At 41.6% G+C, this 11,317-nt stretch overlaps 1 pseudogene; it reads left to right on the plus strand.

Annotated features, from left to right (window-relative positions):
- The first annotated feature begins 526 nt into the window (after window positions 1-526).
- Window positions 527-1,171, plus strand: LOC147884057 (LOB domain-containing protein 25 pseudogene; annotated as a pseudogene).
- The last annotated feature ends 10,146 nt before the right edge of the window (window positions 1,172-11,317 follow it).

The following is an 11,317-nucleotide window of genomic DNA, read 5'->3' on the forward strand; positions in this document are numbered from 1 at the left end:
GCCTTTCACCCTGCTCCCTCGCTCCCTTCCCCCCCCCCCCCCTCCCCCTCTCTCTCTCTCTCTCTCTCTCTCGCCGCCCTACCCCTGCTTCATCACCCCTCTCGCCTTCCTGAACATCATCGACTTCATCCAATATAGCTGCAGGAGCCTGCACCTACCCATCCGACTTTAATCAGGCCTCGTCTCTGCTGCCTCAATTCATTCTACCAATCTCTGATTGATCGCCTCGCCTCTCTCTGCCAGCGCTGTAGGTCCTCCTCTCACCGACTCCAACCCTCACCGCCACCTGCGTGCACTGAATTTGCATAGGCCTTCGTGCTTACTTAATCCAACATAGATCAGCTTAGTCTGAAAATTCTTGCTTTTCCGCCCTTTGGTGCGTTCCCTGATTCTCCGTCGCACAGGCTGGTAGCTTCTATGTTGATTTCGAAATTTACTACCGTTTGAGAGCACCCACGTTGCCTATTCCATGAGCCAGAACTAAGAAACGTCTTCTTGCTTGTGCTTTTCTCTCTTGTCCTCTAACATGGCATCCTCTTCAGGCTCGCCTTGCGCTGCATGCAAGTTCCTCAGACGCAAATGTACTGTTGAATGCGTTTTTGCGCCCTACTTTCCTCCAGATCATCCTCAAAAATTTGCAAATGTACACAAGATCTTTGGAGCCAGCAATGTTACGAAACTCCTAAACGAGCTACCCCTGCATCAACGAGAGGACGCTGTGAATTCACTTGCCTACGAGGCTGATGCACGTGTAAAGGATCGCGTTTACGGTTGTGTTGGGGCCATCTCAATTCTTCAAAGAAGGGTTGCTCAACTGCAGGCAGAGCTAGCGATGGCTCGGTCAGAGCTTTCTAGGTACAGTGGGGGAAGTATGCTAACAGGATCGTCCGCAACTCTGGCTACACATCAGCAAGGTTCAATTGCTTCTCCGCCCCTTGGAATTAGCATGGGCCTCTCCAACGCTTCTACGCGGGAGCAGATGCTTTCGAGAGAACACTTCTCAGATTACGCTAGAGTAATAACTGGACCATATCAAGATCATCGAGCTTCATCGATGGGCGGAAGCATGGCGTCACAGATCACGGTCTTTCCTCAGATAAAGCCCGATTCCAGCGGGAGTGGTAGAGCTGCATCTGGGAATCTGATCGGACACTTTAAGCTGGAGCCATGAACCTAGATCGGTGTCTGTCTGTTCACTTTTGTTGCCGAAATTCGCGCTTTTGATCTTATCAAGCTGATAGAGGGCTGATAAGCTCAAAAGCAGCCGCTGATTACAATTTCTCTCCGAGACAATAATTATACTGGCTGAGAGACGTCGAAAGACCGAAGAGACGCCGAAAGACCGAATCGAACGAATTCATTCACACGACGGATCTTCGTGCAACCCCAACTGCGGCTGAATCTGGCGGTGTGTTATTCTTTGTCACGTTAGTGTATAGTGTCCCTCTCATTTTCTAGCAATGTAATACCACACTACCATCAAAAGGTTGGATAATCGTCTCTAGATTGCAACAGATAATGAAAGGAAGTGAATTATGCACCCTAAACTAAATCCAAGATCGCAAAGCCAGAAAAGTACCTATTTCATGGCACCGCCCAGCAGAAACAAAAGCAAAAGCCTTACGCGGGCGAAAGAGATAAAAAAACCCAAAATAGAAACTATCTCCCTAAAGAAAAGCGATAGGTTGGCTGGCGGAGTTTCTGATTATTATACACGAAGTGTCGCAAGTGAAATTCATGAGCCTCAACTGCACAGATGACGGTTTGTACGTCTAATCTCTTGGAGGAGATACATCTGCTTCGGTCAGTTTTTCCGGCGACCTAGGCAAATTGTTCTTGTATAGTATCTCATTTCTGTTCATGGCTATGACTTTTTGGCGTTTTAGCTAACTGTCAATCATGTCTACAACAAGAAACTAATGTAATATCTTGTACACTCCTAGTGTGCAAAGAAGAAAGGTGCAAATGCAGAATCTAAATTGAGGATTGAGGGAGCTGTTCCATTCTAATTTTTTTTAGTAATTCAAAACATCAGCACGAACATAGCTCATGTTCCTAGAACGACTCCATTGAGCTGATACACTTCATAATATCTTAGTAGCTTCGGTGTAGTGTTCATGTTTTCCCATACATGAACTCCATCTCGTAGGATGATTTTCTCATGTATCAATTTCTTTGGTTTTCCCATACATGAACTTTCTATCTACAGGATGATTTTCTCATATATAAAATATTCTAATTGTAGATCTTGGGAAAATATGAAGCTTAGACATCTATTGAACCTTAATTAATCTCCTCCTTGATATCATAGGACAACCCTTCAGCAACTAATACAAAGTAAATCCTTAGAGATTTCTACTGTCTTCTTGCATACCTAAGTTAGTCACTCAGTGTCTTGTTAATTTTGAAAATGTAATCTCTTACTAGCTTTGTTTTCTAAGATGACATGGTTGCACAAAACTACAATATCTATTCTATATAGAACATGGTTTGTTCTATACTCTAATGGATGTCCAAGGTAGTCCAAATTAATGTCTCTTTTATATATTAACGAGATGTTTGGGATGATAATTGGAGAAATCTTGTGCTTTGGATCTAAATGAAGCTAGATAGATTAGATCTAGGTTGTTCAGATTGGCTAGTTCTATCTTTGACATCACACCCGTTGTATCATGTCCCATTCTATCTACTTTTCATATGTTCCCCTCCTCGAACCTCGTGACCTTTCTATCTCCCACTCTATCCCTAGCTTGTCTTAGCAACAACTCACGAGTATCCCACGAGTAGGACAAGAGCAAGGCACATTGGAAGGCACAAGTTCAAAGGCAGTAGACCAAGGCACATTCAAGGGAGCATTCAGAGTGTGAAAAGCTTATGGAAAGAATTTGATAAGTGCATCTAACATTATTTCAATTTGTTGTGTACATTGACTCTTTGGGTTTTGGCATGCCTACATTCACTCTTCCCTCCATCAAATGAGAGCATGCACAAATTCATGTTTCAATGTAGGCCATTCTAGATTTGTGGATCCCCACACGACTCTATCTCACTACAAGGTATTGGCAACATTTTGACGCATATTGCATTGCCAATGAAAAATATATTGAAAATATTTTTTCATTGCATGCAAAACGTCAATATGTCCATTGGAAAAACCTTGTCATTATAGGCATCAGGCCTTGATGGTAACCAATAGCGTTGGTAAGGTGTTAGAGCCCGACAATGTTTTTCTTTAAAGTAAAAATTGTGGAGCAAAATGGGGCTTGTTTCAACCCCATTCTACCCCACAATATATAATGTATTACAAAAGTCCCCTCCAAAAGAGGGTAAAACAAAAATGAATCATGCCAAAGAGAGCTACAAAATTGCAAAACACAATAATACAAAGCAACTATAGACGCATTTGATAGACGCGCAAAATAGCGAGCGCGTCTATAGGCATTGCTTGAATAGAGAAATTATGGGTGCGTCTAATAGCATGTCTAACAGCTCGTCTATTTGCGTGTGTACTGACACATCTATTTGCGCATCTACACTAAGAAAATACGGGCCCGTCTAACACTGTGTTTGTCAACGCGTCTATTTGCGCGTATATTAGCATGTCTACACTGAGAATTAGATGCGTATTTAGACGCAAAACAGAGAATACAGAAAGTGAGATTTTGGTGTACATCAATGCTTTCCAAACATTGCCCATGATTACCAAAGCACATAATTTTAATAAAAACATCAATGCTTTTTTGCAAACCCACATATACAAGAATTAAGTGAGGTGAGGAGAATGAGACAATATGTAAAATAGTTTTGCCAATATCAATCATGGGCTACGGTTCAATCTCATCCTCAATGAGATCAACCCTTGCTAAACTATCTACTTCAAAATCCAAACAAGTGTTTAGATCTACAAATACATTCAACCCACTACTACTTGTGCTACTCATGTGCTCATCGAAATTAGCATCACCAATGGTAGGCTCGTCCTCATAGGTAATGGCCTCAATATGTGTATCTCCTATCTCATGATCATTCTCCTCTCTCGTATCACGGTCATCATCATGTCCATGGCCATGATCATCCTCCATACGCTCCATATTAGTAAATGTACTATATATCACTTTGGAATGTGGCATAATAGGTATGACATGCCATCATCTGTTATTATCCACCATTGGTTGATAGACAACCTAATTCAAACACAAATACAATCATGTTATTTTCCTTGCATCGAAGGTATCAAATATTTAAAAGCGAGTATTTTTATATGTGTGCATAGTACCTATTCACATTGTTGCGGTAGTACTAGTGTGTCCTTCCTACTTTGCCAAAACTGTGTGGAGTCAATAGTTACAAAGCCACTTGCATGGCGTTTGATTGTTGCATTAGGGCCTCTTTCCACCACGTCCTTAAACCACTTTACATCCAAAACATACACAAAGAAGCGTCGAAAGTCAACCTCAATAATATTTTGGATTATGTCACAATAATCATCCATGGCTCCATTGGCTCCCTCAAAGCTAGCAATGACGTCGCAATCTTATGTGTTTCTCTTATCATCAATCCGTTGTGTTTGAAAATGCTTGCTCTCACACCACATACCATTGAACATAGTGCACTACACCCAGAAAAAATCAATTAAATAAGTAATCTAAATTATTGAAAGCTCCTAACTTATGCATAACATTCTATATACCGACCTTGCTCATGCATCCCCTAGCATACTCCCATTCTTCCATTGTGATATGTATCCCCTCGTCTTTCTCTGCTTTCTCCATTTCATCAAGTAGCCAATCCACATGAATATCCTTTGGAAGTGCTCTTAGATACCGAGGGTATGGCACATGAGATCCATGGTGTGTACGAAAGAGGGTCCTTTCTTCTTGTCTTCTTGCCTTTGCATGCTCGTATCTTGTCACCCATCTTTTCATCACATCACTATTAAGTACACAATAGAGGTTGATACTATTATGCAACTCCATGTCTATTACTTTGTTGTGTTCTTTCCCTTGAGGCACAATAGAGGTCATCCTTAGGTCTTCATCATCTCTCCATAGTCATGGGAGAGAGCTATCCACATCAACAAGAAACTCAGAAATATATACAAGTGACTCTTATACCAACCAACCCTTGGCCATGCTACCTTCGGGTCTTGCATTTTGTCTCACGAAGCCCTTCAAGGTCTTCATGAAGCGCTCGAGGAAGAACAACCATCGTGCATGTATAGTACCGCATATATCAATCTCATCCATGAAACGCACTATAAGATGTAGTTGGCTTGTGAGAATAGAACGTGGAAATGTCTCCTCCACTAAACAAACCACCTCCACTGACATAACTCGAGCATTCTCAAGCGTGGTGGGATCTATTTCCTTTGAGCTCACATACCTAGAAATGAAAAAGTACACCATATTAGCAATACGAACACCTTGCATGGAGCATTGATACGCATCATATTTTGTATCATGTAAAGTACCTCACAAGCTCGCCCATCTTGTAAATACAATCCTACATGTCCTTCGATGCATTACGAGAAATGCTAGTAGGTAGTATGAACTGAACCCACGAGGAGGTGGTTGATTAGTTGCTTATAATTATTCACTCACAAATTTGAAAGGAAAAAGATATTATGCACATAAAATACTTACTTGGAGCATCTTGTGCCAATCATGAGATTTCAAGCCATATAATTGCTCTACACCTCTTTTCTTGCTCTTTGTAAAGGCTCCCTTTAAACACCTCATGCATCCAGTGGGAGTACGAATTGTAGTAATAGCGCGCTTCACCAGTGGGAGTATGAATTGTAGTAATAGCTCTGTAATTGCTAACAATTATAGAGATTGCTTTATCCACTACAAAGACTAGCCAAAGAGGTTGGCTGATGAGACCCTCGCTGCTGTTCGCTCTAGGTATCCTAACCCCCCAATCGTCAGTTCACAGATAAATGGTCCAAGTCAAAGATTGTTACGATACTTGGCAATAAAAGATCTTCGCTTAAGAGGCAGGCACTAGTGGAGCTTGCTAGGCTCGAAAGAGGTCAACCACCAAGGGGCCCGCCCCACACCGCTCACAAGCGTGAGTGGAAGAAAGCAATGAAGTCAGCGAGGGAGGACCCTAGTTTACAGCACGTGGAGGCACGAAGGATCCAGATGGAGCAATATGGAAGCGTGCATTTTGGAGCAGGGGGTGTTGAATCATGGGAGGCCCAATTTATAAGTATTGATCTCAAATTATATTGCTTATGTAGTTTATTAGGAGGTTGTTTCTTTATACTAAGCCCTCCGCAAATTGTGTCGTCTTGCAGCGTGACATCGTGGACAGATACCCTACTCCTGTCGAGATAGCCTACCACCGCCACCATCGCAGAGGAGATACATGGAAGCACTTCTATCATGATGAGTTGATTACTGAGGAGCAGTATATCTGGGCTACTGGAGCGGCCCCTGAGGTATTTAAAAGTAATTAAATAATGTCAATATTATAAGTAAAGATTTGATTTTTCATACATTGATATATGTTGTCCCTTGTTTACAGGTCCCTGCACAAGAAGACGAGGAAGGAGGCAGAGAAGGGAGTGCAGAAGGGAGCGTGGAAGGAAGCGAGGACATGGAGAACATAGATTAGTCGTAGAAGTAGTGCTAGCTACTCTTTTTTGTACTTAAAGCCACTGGCTTGGCTTTGTGCCTCTTGTATATACACTCCTCTTATTTTTTGTACTTGAAGCCACATGACATGGCTTAGCTTCGTGCTATATGTACATACAAGCACTTTTTGAGCTTTCAATTTTATTGTGTTTTGGAGTTGTAATGTTTTATTTGGAATTGTAATTAAAATGCGGTTGGCTGTAAGAATTGAATTACACAATATGGAAATGGGATTCCTGTAATTATATAGCATACACAACATACACAGCATTCTATAAATTAAAAAATATATATTATGTAGCGCGTCTATCAGTGCGTCTATAAACGCATCTATATACGTGTCTGTCTGTTCGAGAAGCGTCTATTTGCATTTCTATAAAAGCGTCTATAAGACCATTTATAAATGCGTCTATACACGCGTTTAATGATGCGTCTATGTGTTTTTTAAATTTTTTAGTAGAGCGTCTTTTTTGTAATTACAAAAAAAAAAAACATTAGTGGGGCAAAACAGGGCTTACTATGGCCCTGTTTGGCCCCACTAATGCTTTTTTTTAAGTTCTGTTAATCGTCGCTATATAGCGATGTTTACCAGTGTCGCTATATAGCGACATTTACCAGTGTCGCTATATAGCAATGTTTATCAGCGTCGCTATATAGCGACGGTTTATAGCGATCGTTCTTTTTCGACGCTTTTAACGACTTTAATAACGACGTTTGCGCCCATTTTTTTAAAAAAAATTAATGTAAAAAGCGTCGGTATTTTGTCAGAAAAGGGCCTATGCCTTGTAGTGTCCTGTAGTTACTTGTTCTTTTATCAGCCATCCCAAGGCATCAGCAGCTATAGCAAATAAGAGGGGGGCTAGAGGTGTCTGATGGACCTTCTAAACATAAAGCTCTAAGACATCTCACCATTCACACACACCTTTGCAGAGGCATTTGATAGTAGTAGAGCTACATAGGAGGTAAATTTCTTTCCCAATCCCAAGCTGTTAAGTGACTATAGTAGAAAGTCCCAATTCATCCTATCATATGCCTTATCAAAGTCTATTTTAATAAGACATGTCTCTTGATTGCTTTCTTCAGCATGAGTGCACCCTTCCCATAAGTTGATGATTGCCTCTAATAGATGCTTGTTCTTGATAAATCCTTCTAGTTCCTCCAAAATCCACTTGTCCATCTTGTGTCTCGGTCTCAGAGCAATTGCTTTAGCATATATCTTATAGGAATAGTTTAGCATAGTGAGGGGCCTCCAATTTTTTAAGATTTTCCTGTCCCCTTCCTTTGGTATAAGTCTAATGACCCCTCCATTTAAATGCTTTGAAAGCAAGCCCCGTTTAACACTCTCCCTCCAAACATCCAATAAGTAGGGACCAACAGTGTCCCAAAAGACTTTGTAGAATTCAGCACAAGTAGCCCATCTTCCCCACGTGTTTTGCCATCAGCCATTGCAAACACAGCCTCTTTAAGTTCTTGAAGGGATAGGTTAATTTCCAACTGATTTTTGTCTAGGTTGGATACAAAGGATTGTCTGACTGCATGGCACCTATTTTTAGCCTCCAGGACCTTGTTGTCTATTAAGTCCACTATGCTTAAAAGGTTTTTGAAGTGACTGACTATGATCTCCACTCTTTCTCCTTTTCTTTCATTCTGTTGAATCCCATAGACTACTCAGATCGGGATGATCACGCATTGCTTCCACTTTCCATGCATCTCTTGAGAGTTTCTCCAAATAACAAGGACATATGTAGAATGTAGACGGGATGGAAGATCTTTGATGAGCACATCATACACATGCTTGATACAATGCAGGTCAGTGGTTTCCTAAACTATCCTAGTGGTTGTTTGTGATTGAGCTTTGGGGTAGTTTACTTGTTCATTTCTTGATACAACGCTGGTCAATGGTTGCCTAAACCAGCTTAGTGGTTGTTTATGATTGAGCGTTGGGATAGTTTACTAGGCTGGCTTGGACTTAATGTGATTGTCCTAAACCATCCCAGTGGTTGGAATATCCTACAACTATGTGGTTGGTTCAGCTCAAACACCAGAACCAGGCTAGCCTGGACTTAATGTGATTGTCTTAAACTAACTCGATGGTTGGAATATCATGAAATCATGGTTGGGTCAACTCAAACACCTGTTATGTGATTGTCCTAAACCAGCTCAGTGGTTGGAATATTATGCAACACTAGAACCAGGGCTTGGACTTAATGTGATTGTCCTAAACTAGCTCAGTGGTTGGAACATCAAGCAATCATGATTGGGTCAGCTCAAACATGAGTTAAGGCTAGAGGAGGTAGGCACTGGCCAGAGGAGGCTAACAGCAAAATGCATTTTTGTTGGTTTATGATTACTTGTCTGCAACCCCCACAAAATATAACCTTTAGTAAATCCCAAACAACCACTGATCTTGTTTAGGTAATTCCTAATCAATAAATCCCAAACAAGGGAAAATGTAAATCCCAAACGCCGGTAGACTAATCCCAAACAACCACCGAGCTTGTTTTAGTGACAATGATTGTGCATGAGGGACCATGTAATTCATAGGTTCATATTAGCATTCAGTCGGAATTAGACCGTAATAACAATGATTGTGCATGAGGGGCCATCTAATTCACAGGCTCAAATTAGCATCGAGCTGAAATCAGACTGTAATAACAATGACTTTGGATCTAGTTCACAACTTCGATTAGCATTCAGTCAGTTTATCAGTCTGTAATAGCAACAGTTTAGAATGAGAACTAGCATTAAGCTAGAGATAGATTGTAAGAACATATCACACTATTAGAATTACCATCTAATTGCATGTCATGGCTAGATGATTATGTATGTGACTGCCTACCAGCAAAGCTAGGTGGCCACCTACTCTAAGCTGGGCCACCAGCAAAGCTAGGTGTATGTGCCACTGCTCCTCCCCCCCCATCCCATTGAATTGTTATGATCTTGGCTCCGATGACTGAGAAATTCTCCCATGGCAACCATCTAATTGCTCGTCATGGCTAGATGATGATGTAAATGACTGCCTAGGCTAGGCTAGGCTACCAGTAAGCTGGGTGCATGTGCCACCACTCCTCCCTCCTCTTCCTATTGAATTATCATGATCTTGGCTCTGATGACCAAGAAATTCTAGCATGGCAACCATCTAATCACACGTCATGGCTAGACGATGATGTAGATGACTGCTTATAATAGGTTGGGCTATCGGCAAAATCTAGCGGGTGGATTGTGTGCTCTTAGCAGCGATAGGCACCCAAAGTCGCACAACTGACACAATAAATGAAGGGGAAAAGAGTGGGAGGTCGAAAAGTGTAGCTATATAATGCCTTAAGGGCAAAGAAACAATTCACCACACCTAGGAAAATTTCTCTCCTACCCCCTTCCACGCTCTCTCCAAGCCCCCTTCTACCCCTATGATGAATCTTCTGCTACAACCTCGATGCCCCTTCATAATGTTGCCCAAGTCATGGGATCCATTGTTTTCCTTGGCTCTCCATCCTGTAACACTCCACCAGCCATAGCCATGACCAAGGGAGTTGTAGGATGGAGAGCCAAGGGAAATGAGTCATCGTTGTTCCATCAGGCATTGGTAGAGAACTGAACTTGGTGATGAGACTCTCATAATTGAGCAGAACCTTCGGCACTAGGGAAAGAGAACTCAACTTGGTGATAAGTTGTAACAAACTAAGAGCATGCATTAGTGTCTAGAGCTCACCACCATATTGAGTTCCCTGTCCACTGTCGAAAGTTGTGCTCGATTGAGCTCACCGCCAAGTTGCGTTCCCTTTTCCAGTGCCTTGAAAGAAGTAATTCCTTCATAACCCCACCAGTGCATTGAAACAAGTTTCTATGACGAAGGCAATTCCTTGAAAGACTTGAAAGAAAAACCTCATGACCAACCATGTTGCAGGATGGGGAGTCAAGGGAAACGGATCGTCATTATCTCGTGAGGCACTAGAAGAGAACTCAACTTGGTGCTGATCCTCTCAATGATTGTGCATAACCTTCGGCACTAGGGAAGGAACTCAACTTGGTGATCAGCTCTAACACACTGAGAGCATGCGTCAGTGTGCTGGAGCTCACCACCATATTGAGTTCCCTGTCCGCTGTTGAATGTTGTGCTCGATTGAGCTCACCTCCAAGTTGAGTTCCCTCTTCCAGTGCCTTGATAAAAGTTGCTATGAAAAAGGTTATTTCAATTACGAGGTGCTCGTATTGTCCCCTGCATATGAGGAGTTCCGAGTCAAAATTGTAAGAAAGTCCTACCTATGCTCGTATTGTCCCCTGCATACAAGGCACCAGGTCAAAAGTGTAAGAAAGTGCTAACAAGGGAAAAAAGTGACACCCAGTCCTGCCACAATGGTGGTGTTGACAAGTGTTTAAAGAAGTGTCACAAAGACAAAGTGCTAGCATCTTTGAATGTAATCTGTTTTGTTAAATGTTTGCTTTGGATGTAATTTATTTTGTTTCAATTTTGATGTAATACTAGTATCACAAAAACTATCGGATGTAATTTCTTTTGTTTCAATTTCAATGTAGTACCATTATCACCAAAACTATTGTTGCTGTTACTTCGGTAGTGAAAGTGGCTCTAAAGAAGAACAAATGGCATATTTTCAAATGCCCTCATTTACATTTTATTGCAACCATAGGGATTGTTACACAAGAAATTATTGAAAAAGCTA

The sequence above is a fragment of the Dipteris shenzhenensis genome, chromosome 27 (genome assembly GCF_047967505.1).
Source record: "Dipteris shenzhenensis isolate YYH24624 ecotype China chromosome 27, Dip_SZ_1.0, whole genome shotgun sequence".
Lineage (NCBI taxonomy): Eukaryota > Viridiplantae > Streptophyta > Polypodiopsida > Gleicheniales > Dipteridaceae > Dipteris > Dipteris shenzhenensis.